The sequence below is a fragment of the Apium graveolens genome, chromosome 4, assembly GCF_009905375.1.
Source record: "Apium graveolens cultivar Ventura chromosome 4, ASM990537v1, whole genome shotgun sequence".
Lineage (NCBI taxonomy): Eukaryota > Viridiplantae > Streptophyta > Magnoliopsida > Apiales > Apiaceae > Apium > Apium graveolens.
In genome coordinates, this window is record NC_133650.1 from 108,365,340 (window position 1) to 108,379,614 (window position 14,275).

Here is a 14,275-nt window from a genome sequence, read left to right on the forward strand (position 1 = left end):
AGAGAGAAAATGTGGGTACGGGTCAGGCCGGGTCGGGTTGAAAGTATGAGACTTCGGGCTTGTGACCTACTTCGGTCCATTCTCCGAGTCCATTGTACAGTCGATGGCCCCCTATTTTGTAATTCTAGGTTAATATTATTTAGTTATTAAAATTTTGTAACTTTTCAAATTGATTAAACGATAATTTTTATCGGATAATAACGCAATGAATTTTGAAAAGTGTATTTTAAAGACCTGATCTTAGTGAATGCTTAACTCTAGTTAATTTTCACATGGTAATTAAGAATTTAGATATCAATAAATAAATTACATTTCATGTATTTACACTTTGTGTGAGATCATTTGAGATGGCAATTTTTAGAAATTACAATTTTTCATAATGGGCTTGTGTATCTCCGTTAACATTTTTTAAAATTTTATTATGAGTAAAAATTGCAAGATAAATTATTATGAAAATAACTTGATCCATGTAAGTTATTAGTTAATATCATATAAGTTGAGTTTTACTTGGTTTGCACATCTAAAATCAGCCCTTCCTTATATTCGATTTTCTCTTTTCTACATAAGGTTTGAATTTTTAGTCTAGAATGCTATGACTATTATGGATTTTCAGTAATATCATTTTATTGTATATAAATATATTTCATGTTTCAGAAAATGTCCCTACTAGAAGCCATTTACTCAACATTGTGTGAACCTTACATATCTCATAATAAAAATTATGTGAAGTTATATGTAAAATGATGTTAAACTTAAGAGTAACTTCATAAAACTAGCTAATAATTTGACAAATGTAAATTAGTGTACTAATCTGTAGGAATCAGGGGCCCGGTCTTCTTCTTATCATTTCCTTTTTTCATGTAATAAACAAATTCATCATCATCTCCCTGTTAGATATATTTGATAATGTCATGGCTAATATGATTTATTTTTAGTTTTCAGATCTTACTTAACAGGACAAATCAGTACTTAACTGGGAATCAGTACTTATACTGGAAGTCTGGACTTAAGGATATCAGTACTTATATTATCAGGAGATAATCATCAGAAGTTGGATATCAGAACTTAAGTGCTGAAGGATGATTAGATAAGGAAAGTAGCTGATTAAAGGAAAGAAGATCGAGATAAACATAAGAAGAAATATGCATGAAAAAGGAGTTCCGTGAAGAATGGAATACTTGGAAGAAAAGATATCTGATTGATATATTTTAGGAAGCAGAATTATATTTCATATCAATTAGCGATTATCTTGTAACTGTGTAGTATATAAACACAGACATAGGGTTTACACTATAAATGCTATCATATTCGAGAAGATTATTCATTGTAACCCTACCAGCTCTCGTGATATTTGTTCATCACTGAGAGGTAACAGTTCCATATTGTAACAGAGTTTATTGTTTCAATAAAGTTTGTTTTCTGTTACTTAAGATATTAAAGTTCGATTTGATTGTATTATACACTGTATTCACCCCCTTTACAGTGTGTGTGACCTAAAAAGTGGTATCAGAGCCTATCTGTTAACACACATACAGTTAAAGATCCAAACACAATCATGTCTGACACATAAACTCCAACTAAGCCTACCAAAACTGAAGAACCTCCAAAGACACAAATTCAAAGTCGGTATGAAACCATTAGAGTTCCCATACTGAGACCATCTGAATATGCCATATGGAAGGTGAGGATGACCATGTTTCTGGAAGCTACAGATCCAGAATATCTTGATAGAATCAAGGAAGGGCCTCACAAACCAACCAAGCTCGCAGTTGTAGTTGCAGGTGAAGCAGCAAAAACCGTACCAAGGAAAAGAGTGATTATACTGCTGAAGATATCACATCAATTGCTAAGGATGCTAAGGTACGACACTTACTTCATAGTGCCATTGATAATGTAATGTCAAACAGGGTAATTAACTGCAAGACTGCTAAAGAGATATGGGATGCTCTAGAAACAAGGTGTCAGGGAACTGATACGATTAAAAAGAACAGGAAGACAATACTCACTCAAGAGTATGAACACTTTGATTCAAAGGCTAATGAATCATTGACTGATTTATATGATAGATTTGTCAAACTCTTGAATGATCTGTCACTGGTTAATAAGGAGTATGATCTTGAAGATTCAAACCTTAAATTCATGTTAGCTCTTCCTGAATGTTGGGATTTGAAGGCAACAACAATAAGAGACAATTACAATCTTGATGAAACAACTCTTGATGAAATTTATGGAATGCTCAAGACTCATGAACTTGAGATGGAACAAAGAAGCAAGAGAAAAGGAGGAAAGTCAAGAACAGTTGCTCTTAAGGCTGAAGAAGAATCCCTCAAGGCAGCTACCTCAAGGAAAGACAAGGGTAAAGCTCTTTTCACAAAGTCTGATACTGAGTCATCAAGTTCTGAAAGTGATGATGACTCAGATTCTGAAAGCCTGCCTGAGACTGATGCTGATGAGGAGATGATGAAGCTGTGTGCTCTTATGGTGAAAGGGATCACAAAGATTGCATACAGGAAGTTCAGGAAGGGAAAGAAGTTTTCCACGAAAGGCATAAGTTCTGATAAGAAGAATTTCAGAAGATCTGAAGGCAGAGGAGGAAAGTCTGATAGAGGAGATTATACCAATGTCAAATGCTATAACTGTGGTGAGAAAGGCCACATATCTCCTGATTGCAAGAAGGTAAAGGGTGACAAAGGCAAGGCTCTTGTCACAAAGCAGAAAAGCAGGACAGACACCTCAGACTCTAAAAGTGAGGAGAACTATGCATTGATGGCAAATGCTGATAAAGAAAGTGCTGAGAGCAGTTCTGAAGCTGTTGAAACAAAGGTACCTCAGACTACTTATGCTTTTCATACTGATGATATTAATGAGTTGAGAAGATATCTTAAAACCATGTTTGTTAGTTATAGAGATCAAACTTTAACATGTGAAAGATTAACTTCTGAAAACCTTGCTTTTAAGAAAAGAAATGATTTCTTAGAAAAAGAGTTAGTTATGTTCCATCAAACTCAGAAGGATAGAGATGATGCTCTTTATGTTAGGGATGGAGTGCTAAAAATGAATGAATCTCTAAAAATTGAGTTAGAAAATGAAAGAGAGATAATCAGGATTTGGACTAACTCCGGCAGAACAACTCAAAATTTGCTAAGTAGTGAAAATTAGAAAGAGGGCTTAGGTTATGGAGAGGATAAAAATGATAAAGGAACTGTAGAAATTAAGCTTGTTGTTAAGAAAAAGCCAAAGTTAAAACCTGTTAAGTTTGTAACTGAAAAGTCTGATAATGATAAATCAGAAGTTAGAGAGGGATTAACTTCTGACAAACTAAAACAGGAAAAGACAGCTGAAGTAAACATAGGCTTAATGACTAAGAAGCAGCTTAAGCATAAGCTGAAAGATGTTAAGAATGCAAACAAGGTAAAATCACCTAGGAAAAATAGGAATGGAAAGGAAGGTGTGAATAAAAGTAATGATCATAAACCTGTTCCTGATGCTCCTAGTAAAACATGTCATAACTGTGGAAGTTCTAACCATCTGGCTTCTTTTTGCAGGAAGAATAAGAACATTAACTCCTTACCTTCAAAATCAGGAGTTAAGAGTCAGTCTGTTAGATATAAACCACAAAATCCTTGTTTTCATTGTGGTAGTTTATGGCATTCCATTTATACTTGTAAGGAATATCATAGTTTGTACTATGATTATTATCAAATAAAACCTTCTTTGAAGAAAGTTTCGATTGTTCCTTCTAGTGTAAATTCTGATACAAAGTCTGATAGTGTAAATTCTGATAAGAAAAATGTTAACATAAACTCTGATGCTAAATCCGCTGCAAACGTTAACAAACTTGATAAGGCCAAAGGATCCAAGCAAGTCTGGGTCCTTAAAACTAATCATTAGTGGTCTTTGTGATTGCAGGGCAACAAGAAAAATATTCTAGTTCTGGACAGTGGATGTTCAGGACATATGACTGGAAATAAGGCCCTGCTATCAGACTTTGTGGAGAAAGCTGGCCCAAGTGTTTCTTATGGAGATGGCAACATTGGAAAAACATTGGGATATGGCAATATCAATCTTGGGAATGTCATCATTAAAGAAGTAGCTCTGGTCTCAGGACTTAAACACAATCTGCTGAGTATAAGTCAAATCTGTGACAGAGGTTATCATGTTGATTTCTTTGAAGAACACTGTGAAGTTGTGAGTAAATCTAAAGGCAAAGTTGTTCTGAAAGGATACAGGCGTGGTAACATTTATGAAGCTAAGCTTTCAACAAGTACTGATGGTTCTGCAATCTGTCTGATGAGTAGAGCATCAATTGAAGAAAGCTGGAATTGGCACAAGAAACTCTCTCATTTAAATTTCAACAATATAAATGAACTGGTCAAGAAAGATCTTGTGAGAGGACTGCCAAAGTCAGTATTTGCTCCTGATGGCCTTTGTGATTCTTGTCAGAAGGCCAAATAAAGAAAATCTTCATTCAAGAGCAAGACTGAATCATCAATTCTTGAGCCTTATCATCTACTACATGTTGATCTATTTGGTCTAGTAAATGTCATGTCTATTGCAAATAAGAAATATGCATTGGTCATAGTGGATGAGTTCACTAGATACAATGGGTGTATTTCTTGCACACAAAAAATGAAACTGCATCTATCTTGATTGATCATGTCAAACATCTGGATAAATTGGTCAAAGATTCTGTGAAAACCTTAAGGAGTGATAATGGCACTGAGTTCAAGAATTTGATAATGGAAGAGTTCTGCAAAAACCATGGAATAAAGCATGAATTTTCTGCTCCTGGAACTCCACAGCAAAATGGAGTTGTTGAAAGGAATAATAGAACTCTCATTGAAGCTGCACGTACAATGCTTGAAGAAGCAAAGCTTCCAACCTATTTCTGGGCTGAAGCTGTGCAGACTGCTTGTTTTACTCAAAATGCAACACCCATTAACAAGCAAGTAAAAACACCATATGAGATGGTGAAGAAAAAGAAGCCAAATCTGAAGTACTTTCATGTATTTGGATGCAAGTATTTTGTTCTTAAGACTCATCCTGAACAGCTATACAAGTTTGATCTAAAAGCTGATGAAGGAATCTTTGTTGGATATCCACTTTCCATAAAAGCCTTCAGAGTCTATAATTTGAGAACAAAAGTGGTCATGGAATCTATCAATGTCTCCTTTGATGAACAGAAGATTACTGGTCTTGAAGATTTTATTGACCATGATCAGCTGAGATTTGAAAATGAAGACTCAAATTCTGATACTGAAAATCCTGACAGTCTAAGTCCTGATACTGTAATTTCTGATGGATTAAACTCTGATGTTATTGAAACTGTGGTGACTACGCCAAAGGAAGATGCACCTGTGCAGGGGGAGCATACTCAAGATCTTACCACATCTCAAGAAACATCAGAACATACGTCTGGATCTTCAAGTTCTGATTCGTCAAGTTCTGATAAGCCAAGTTCTGATAGTGCTGAAAATCTAAATTCTGAAGAATCCAACTCAGAGAGCATAGTTTCAGGGGGAGCATCAGAAAATGAAAATGAAGACATCATGGATCATGGGGGAGCATCCAGTTCTAGAGAAAACCTTCCATCTGCAAGGAAGTGGACAAAATCACATACACCTGATTTGATAATTGGAAATCCTGATGCAGGTGTCAGAACTAGAACATGTACTTCAAACGAATGTCTTTACAATTCTTTTCTCTCTCAGATTGAGCCAAAGAAAGTGGAAGAAGCTCTTCAAGATGCTGATTGGGTGCAAGCAATGCAGGAAGAGTTAAATGAATTTGAAAGAAACAAAGTCTGGACCCTAGTGCCAAGACCAAAGAATAGATCTGTTGTTGGTACAAAGTGGATATTCAGAAACAAAACTGACAGTGATGGCATAATTATAAGGAATAAGGCAAGGCTGGTTGCAAAAGGATATTCTCAACAGAAGGGAATTGATTATGATGAAACATTTGCACCAGTTGCTAGGTTAGAAGCCATAAGGATATTTTTGGCTTATGCTGCTCACAAAAAGTTTACTGTCTTTCAAATGGATGTGAAAAGTGCTTTTCTCAATGGAGAATTGGAGGAGGAAGTATATGTTGAACAACCTCCAGGCTTTGTAGACTCCAAACATCCAGATTATGTCTACAGGCTTGATAAAGCACTTTATGGACTTAAGCAAGCTCCTAGAGCATGGTATGAGACTTTAGCTCAGTTTCTTCTGGAAAGTGGATTCAACAGAGGAATAATAGACAAAATACTGTTCTACCTCAATCATGGAAAGGACTTACTTCTGGTCCAGATTTATGTTGATGATATCATTTTTGGGTCTATAAATGACAGACTTTGCAAGAAGTTTGCCAAACTGATGCAGTCAAGCTATCAGATGAGTATGACGGGGGAACTTAGCTATTTTCTGGGCCTTCAAGTCAAGCAGAATGAAGAAGGCACTTTTATTTGTCAAACTAAGTACACCAGAAATTTGCTGAAGAAATTTGGAATGCAAGATTGTTCAAGTGCATCCACTCCCATGGCCACTGCAACAAAACTGGATAAGGATACTGGTAAATCAGTAGATATTACTGATTACAGATGTATGATTGGCTCTCTACTCTATCTAACTGCTAGTAGACCTGATATCATATATGCTACCTGTCTTTGTGCAAGATTTCAAGCAGATCCAAGAGAACCTCACTTAACAGCTGTGAAAAGAATTTTTAAGTATCTTAAAGGAACAGCTGATCTGGTGTTAGGTCCCAATTTGTTTGTAGAAGGGGGGGTTGAATGCAAACAATACCGTTTCGTCGAATAAAATGCGGAATAAAATTGTGAAACAAAATTCAAGTTAAATAAAACTTTTATTAAACTTGAAAGGTGTTACAACTACGGTATCGATTACAAGGGATTAATCTCAAATCAATTATTACAAATTTAGAATAAATTCGACATGAACTTTTTCTATTTTTTGTAATTAAAAGATCAAATGCTAAAAGCGATTTGAGATTAAGTTCTAGGGATTTTAATCCGCTAGATTGATATACAAGAACAAGATAAGTAATTCTAGTGGTTTGGATTTAACATTAACAAACTAGAATATTTGATCTTGAATAAGCAGATGAATGATGAAATATTTTCTTTTGTTTTCTGCTGTGTTTTCTTGTTCTGTATGTGCTGCTCTGTTTTTGCTGAGTAGTCTGTTGATATTGTCTTCTGCTTTCTTTTAATCAATCACAGCCGAAGTTGTTGAACTGGTGTGACAATCTATTTGAGCTTGAAAGACTTTCGGTGAGACAATCTATTAGAGCTAGGAAGACAATTAAAATGAACTAGCAAGACTTTCGGTATGACTATTGATTGTCATACCGATTGTCATAGTAGTACAATTGAAATTGTTTTTCTGAATACATAATTGATTTTAATCTAATTGAAAATTCTATCAATACAATCAACTGAATTAGCAAGACATTCGGTATGACTATCAATTGTCATACCGATTGTCATACTAGTACAATCAGTTGTCTTTTTAGAATTATCACAGATTTTAATCAATTAACATTCTGAAAATCCTCATTATTAATTCTAAATTAATTAATCAATTTAATTCAATTAATCAATAAATTAATCCTTGCAGATTTAATTTATTCTCTTAATTAAATTATATGAATTAATTAATTAATAGTGAATTAATACTATCCCTGAGCAGCATCCATTCTTCTGACAATCTTCTGAAAGTCTCTGAGACTTATGAATCAATTCCGTCACTTCAATGCTGACACTCGATGTACTGTCTGGTTCATGAGTGACTAACTTTCGTGACGTTTCTTCATGTCTTGACTTTGTTGTTCTGATTGAATCCTTGTAATAAATGATACCTTGACGAGATCTCTGTCACTTGATTAAATCCACGATCTTGATTTATATCACTGAGGCATGATCAAATTCTTGAACTTCTTCCAGTGAATCTTCAAGTCTGCAGATGAACAATGTTTCTTTATTCTTTGACAGATGTTACTTTGTGAGATCTCTCTGATGCTTGATCCACTATTTACTTATTACATTCTTATTTGAGTTGAGTTAAATACTCGAATAAACGAGTAGGCTATGACATATGCCTTTCAATCTCCCCCTATTTGCTTGTTAGACAATAACAACAAATACCTAGAGGATAACTCAACTAACAAATAAGAAAAAGATATAAACAGTAATGTAAAGTAAATAGCAGAAAAGTTCTGGATTATATTTAACATTTTCCAGATTCCAAATGAAATTTACAAGTGAATACAAGATAGATGTTCCTCTAGCCTGAACATATAACTACATTAGACTATCTTGATTCATACCGCTCTAATCATATTACATTGAGTTTTGAGCTAATTGACTTTAGTTGTCTTCTCTTCTGACTTCACCTTCTTCTAAATCTTGAAGCAATTCCTTGTCAAAAACACGATCCTTTTCTGAAGTGAAGCTTGCAGGTCTGACTGGTTGAACTCCAACTGTCTTCAACTTATTCTTGAGTTGATTGTACCTTTTAACATTCTTCTCACAATAAGCTTGAATCAAGTTAGCAGCTTGAGTCTTCAACATGGATGAATATCCAGCAGTTCTCAAATGATGTTCCATCCAGACCAGATGCTTAGCTGAGTAGTCTTTAAGAGATTGTACATCTAGCTGACAGATTTGAAGACAATCAGACTTAAAGAATCTCACCTGATGAGGATTGTTGACCACTTGAGGACTAGCCCTGCTGGCAAACTCTTTAAGCCTTTCCCGAAGAACTTCATTCAACTCTGAGCTTCTTTTCACTTTGTTTAAAAGAACCCAAATCTCTGACAACGAACGATTCTCAAATAGATGAAGTGACACCTTGAATGATCCTTCACTCTGACAATATACAAAAATGCTCATCTCATTTAGGGATCTATCAAAAGCAGCTATGATCCTTGAGACTTCAGTCTTGATAGCATTCATGTACATGTCATTGTTAGGATTTGAGATTTCCAGCTTGTCAAGAAGATGTAAGAACTGCCTATCATTGTTAGTGCATAGCTGAGGCATATCGAGTACTCTCCTAGCTTCATCCCACTTTCCACCAATCTTCAGTCTGACATCTCTTCTCCTTTCTTGAGCTTTAATGTCATGAAGACGTTGCTTTTGAAGAGTTTCTGTTCTTTGTATGTCTTTTCTCCTATCAATGATCTGTGAGACCTTCTTGAGTTCAGCTTCTTTTCTTTGCATCTCTGACTGCTCTTTCTGAAATTCTTTCTCAAACCTAGGATCCACTGTATCTTCTTCTTCCCAATCTTCAAAATCACTTTCTTCTTCAGCTTCAAATAACCCATCTTTATCTTCCTGAACTGGTTCAGTGGGAATGTCAAAAATATCGAAGTCATCCTGTTCTCCACTGTAGTAGGCATCATCAGCCTTTCCTTTATCTCCAGCAGAAGTATCTTTTTCTTTCCCTTTGGAACTACTCCCTTTCTTCTCCCCCTTAGTTGAGGGATCCTCTACTGACTTTCCTTTGAAACCTCCACCACTTCCAGAGCCTGATCCTCCACCAGACGGTCCTTCAAAATAAGCTCTTTGTTCTTCATTAGGGCAATGAGAATTCTTGATCATGTAATATAAGTGCTTCATGCCTTCATTTAGATGTTCCATGCCCGTCTCTATCTTTAGAAATCTTGAGTTGTCCAGTGAATGATTCATCTCAACGAGGTCTTCAAGAGAAGTCATTCTTGTATGTAGGGAGCAGAAGTTGGATATGTCATCAGCTGATAAATTTGGAGTGTCCTGAATAGAATTGAGCTTTGGTATTACAGTAGTCTTTAAATCTGAGATGTCATTCCTTATGATTGCAAGCTGATTGTCGACAGAGGTGGAAGAAGAAGACCGTTCAACCACTTGTGCTTTGAATGCTTGAGCTTCAGCTTGACTTTTAGCAAGTTCTTCTTTCAGGGCAGCAATCTGAGCTAACAGGTTGACAGTATCAGTGTCTGTGTGTGCTCTCACCTGAAGTTCACTCGTGTTTGGTTCACTCATCTCACGTGCATGTGTTTCTCTCAATATGATTGCTCGTGAGGAGTCTTCCAATTGCTGTTCTTGTGTACCTGCATTAAAAATCACCCTAGCCTCTTCAAGAGAGGTCAGTGGTGGTGCAATGGGAATTCGCGAGTCCCGATCCTCAGTCAATGCTATCAAATCTTTTGGAATAGATGTCTGAATTGCTTCAGGGATAGATTGACCGAGTTGCCCTCCACTTTCTCCAGATAAATCTGCGAGTGGAGAATCCCATAAGGGAGCCAGAGTTGTTGGATCTGGGAGGGGAGAAAATGACTCTATTAAAGATGGCGGAGAGTCAGATTTTCCCTCTGAAGCATGTGACTGCTCTTCTGCCGTAACTATGGCAGGCACTGTAACCGACTCGACGTGCACTCCTCGCTGGGTGTCCTGAGTATTATCTGGGGAAGTGTATGGTTCCATTGTGAGTAATGGAATTGTGCTTGACTCAGTACAAGATGCCATGGCCCGATGGCGAATTTCAATAGATGCATCCTGTTGAGAGAATGACTCTAGTAACTGTTCATTGGCCATTTCAAAGTCCATGTCCTGTTGGGAGGACAAGGATGGGCTTTCAGATGCCTCAGAATAGGTTTTTCTTTTCTTAGGAGGAGGCAGAGCTGAGGGTTCACTCATATTTGACATTGTACTACTTCCTAGTAATCTTCTGGGTAACATTTTAGACAGTGGGGGAGAGGGTGAGATAGAATGAGACTCTGTGTTTGGCTCTATGACCTGGGATTGAAGCTGTGGTTCTACAACTTCATGGTCAGCCCTATCAACCACTGAGGGTCTGTTAACAGAAGTAGGAAGAGAGTGAGAGTGAGGAGTTACTACCTGTAATGGAAGAGCCTGGGTGGCTTGAACCACTGGAGGTTGAGGTTGCTGTTCATGGCCGGGAAGATTAAAAATAGGCAAGGGAATATAATTGGCCATGAAAGCAGATACAAGTACTGGTACTTGCATAAATTTGAAGGTTGTGTCTTGGCGAGTGTAAATCTTTTTGCTAACTGGTGGGGGTTCGGTTACAGCAGAGTTAGCAAAAAGTGCTTTGTGTTCAGGGGTGAGTAGATGATCTGCTATAAGCATAAGAAAACGAGCATAGTAACATGATACCCTACGATTTGTAGAATGATCACGTAAAGCAGAAGTTAGACGTCTCAAGAGAATGGGAAAAAGTAGTTTGCCAAAATTGATCCTTTGATTGAAAACAACCGCAAGACCAATATACTGCAGGGTGGAAGTAATGTTATGAAAATTAGATTTTGTGCAGTTGGCAAACACTTTGGAAAGTGTATCAAAGAATATATCCCATTCAGACACCAAATTTGATTTAGAAAGTTTGGTTAAATTGATCACCCCCTGATAGTGAATGGCATTGAAAAAATTTGTGATATCATTTTCAGAGGGTAAATTACAGAAATTGTCTAGTGGAAAATTTAACGCACGATTGACGACTGTTTCATCAACTACATACTGTGTGTTTGCGATGGTGAATGAAAAAGATTTTGAATCATCGGCCACAGTAGAAGTTGTGCAAATCAGTCTAAGTAGATCGACGTTTAAAATCACATTTGATTTAATAGCAGAGCTAACAATCGAATGATCATTTAAAAATCTAATCCAAGGCTTAAATTTTTCAACATCACATTTTTCCGGATTAAAATAACCAACCTGATTATGCGCGACAATTTGGAAATTGAGAGCCATTTTATAAAATAATAATAAGACACAAGCTTTTCAGAATTTTAAGAATAATATTAAGAAAATTCGAATTAATTAAATTAATTTAATAATTCGAATTAAATTAATTATAATCGAAAAATTTAGACAGAAATGTATCTCGTTAAAATTCTTAACTCACAAACACAGTTTTGACAAATCAAAAGACACAAATCAGAAATTAAAATCAAAATTAAAAGTTCAAATTCAATAACACAAATGGAATTTGAAGGGGCAAACTGATTTTAATTTGTTTTTGCGCTTTTTATAATAATTTTTTTTTTATTTAAGAAAAATTCAACAGCATCTCTTTATATATATACTTGTAAGTATATATCACTAAAGTGATGATTAAGTTTGCTGAGTAAAAACTCGAGCAAGGAAATAACAGGTTTGGCTTGGTTCGAAGAGAGAGAAGAGAGAAAATGTGGAGAGAAAACTGTTAGAAATTTTTTGAAATGAAGTGAACTGATGAAATGGTTAAAACAACACAGCACATGCCTTTATATAACAACTGGTATGACAATCCGGGATTGTCATACCGATTGTCATACCAGGCAAAAGAAGGAAAAGAAACAAATAAAAATAAATAACTGGTATGACAATCTGATAGTCATACCGATTGTCATACCAGTACAAAATAAAACAATATAATTCTGATATTAATTTTATTACTGGCATGACAATCAATAGTCATACCGATTGTCTTGCCAGTTATAAAATTAATCTGATTTTAAAATAAGCAATCATTATTACTAAAATGACTTTCAGCAAGACAATTTCAATTGTCTTGCCGATTGTCTTTCTAGAATAAGATAAAATACGCATTAACAGATTTATATTAACATGTGTACTGAAATGATTTTCAGCAAGACAATTTTAATTGTCTTGCCGATTGTCTTTGCAGTAGAAAAACAAAATAAATATGTACAGACAACTATTAATGTACTGAAGCTATATTTCATAATAGTACAACTGAAATAAACACTTAAAATTTTCACAGAGACAAAGACAATATTTCAGAATTAATTATTTTTATTCTAAAAATAGATTTCTGTTGAATTTTAGCAAATAAAATTCATAGAAAAATATCTTTAGAGGAAATAAAATATTCTGAGATATTTTTAAATTAACAAGTAGAGTAAATAACATAGATAAGATAATATATATTACATAGAAATAAGCAAGAAATATGATAAAATGATAAAATAAATTTGCAAATGAATTTTTCATTTATGAAAAATTCATTTGTAAATTCATTCAAGAACAGATTCCAGATATTAATTAAATTAATCACTAAAACTATTTAACATGCCCAATTTACCAACTAATCTAGTAAATGTGGATTCGTCAAGTGGTTTAGTGAAAATATCTGCTATTTGTTCTTCTGTTGGAACAAAAAATAGTTCAACAGTACCATTCATGACGTGCTCTCTAATAAAATGATACCTGATGTCAATGTGCTTTGTCCTCGAGTGCTGCACAGGGTTGTTGGTGATGGCTATTGCACTTGTGTTGTCACATAAAATAGGAATCTTGTTCAATACAGAGCCATAGTCTCGTAGTTGGTTCCTAATCCACAAGATCTGAGCACAGCAGCTTCCAGCAGCAATATATTCAGCCTCGGCCGTTGAGTTGGAAACTGTTTGCTGTTTCTTGCTGTACCATGAGACTAGCCTGCTTCCTAAGAATTGACAACTTCCTGAGGTGCTTTTCCTATCAACAACACTTCCTGCATAATCTGAATCTGTATATCCGACAAGGTTAAAACCAGATTCTTTAGGGTACCAAATACCTAGATTTGGTGTTCCCTTAAGATATCTTAAGATTCGTTTAACAGCAACGAGATGAATATCTCTAGGATCCGCTTGGAACCTTGCACATAAACATGTAGCATACATAATATCTGGTCTACTTGCAGTAAGATAGAGTAACGAGCCAATCATACCTCTGTAGCTTGTGACATCTACCTTAATGGAGTTTTCACATGGTCCAAGCTTGACAACTGTAGTTGATGGAGTCCTTGCTGATGCAGAATCCTCCAGATTGTATTTTTTGAGGAGTTCCTTGAGATACTTGGATTGACAAATAAATGTTCCGTCTAACCTTTGATTTACTTGTAATCCAAGAAAGAACTTCAGCTCTCCCATCATGCTCATTTCAAACTTGCTGTGCATAACTTAGCAAATCTCTTACAGAGATTATCATTAGTAGACCCAAATATTATATCATCCACATAGACTTGGACTAATATAGTATCATTCTTATGTTTTTTAGAAAAGAGAGTTTTGTCTATGACACCTCTAATAAAGCTATTTTCAATAAGAAATTCAGAGAAAGTGTCATACCATTTTCTTGGTGACTGTTTTAGCCCATAGATAGCCTTGAAAAGAAAGAAGACAAAATCCATATGATCTGGATCTTCAAAACCAGGAGGTTGCTCTACATATACCTCTTCATCCAGCTTTCCATTCAGAAAGGCGCTCTTGACATCCATTTGATAAACTT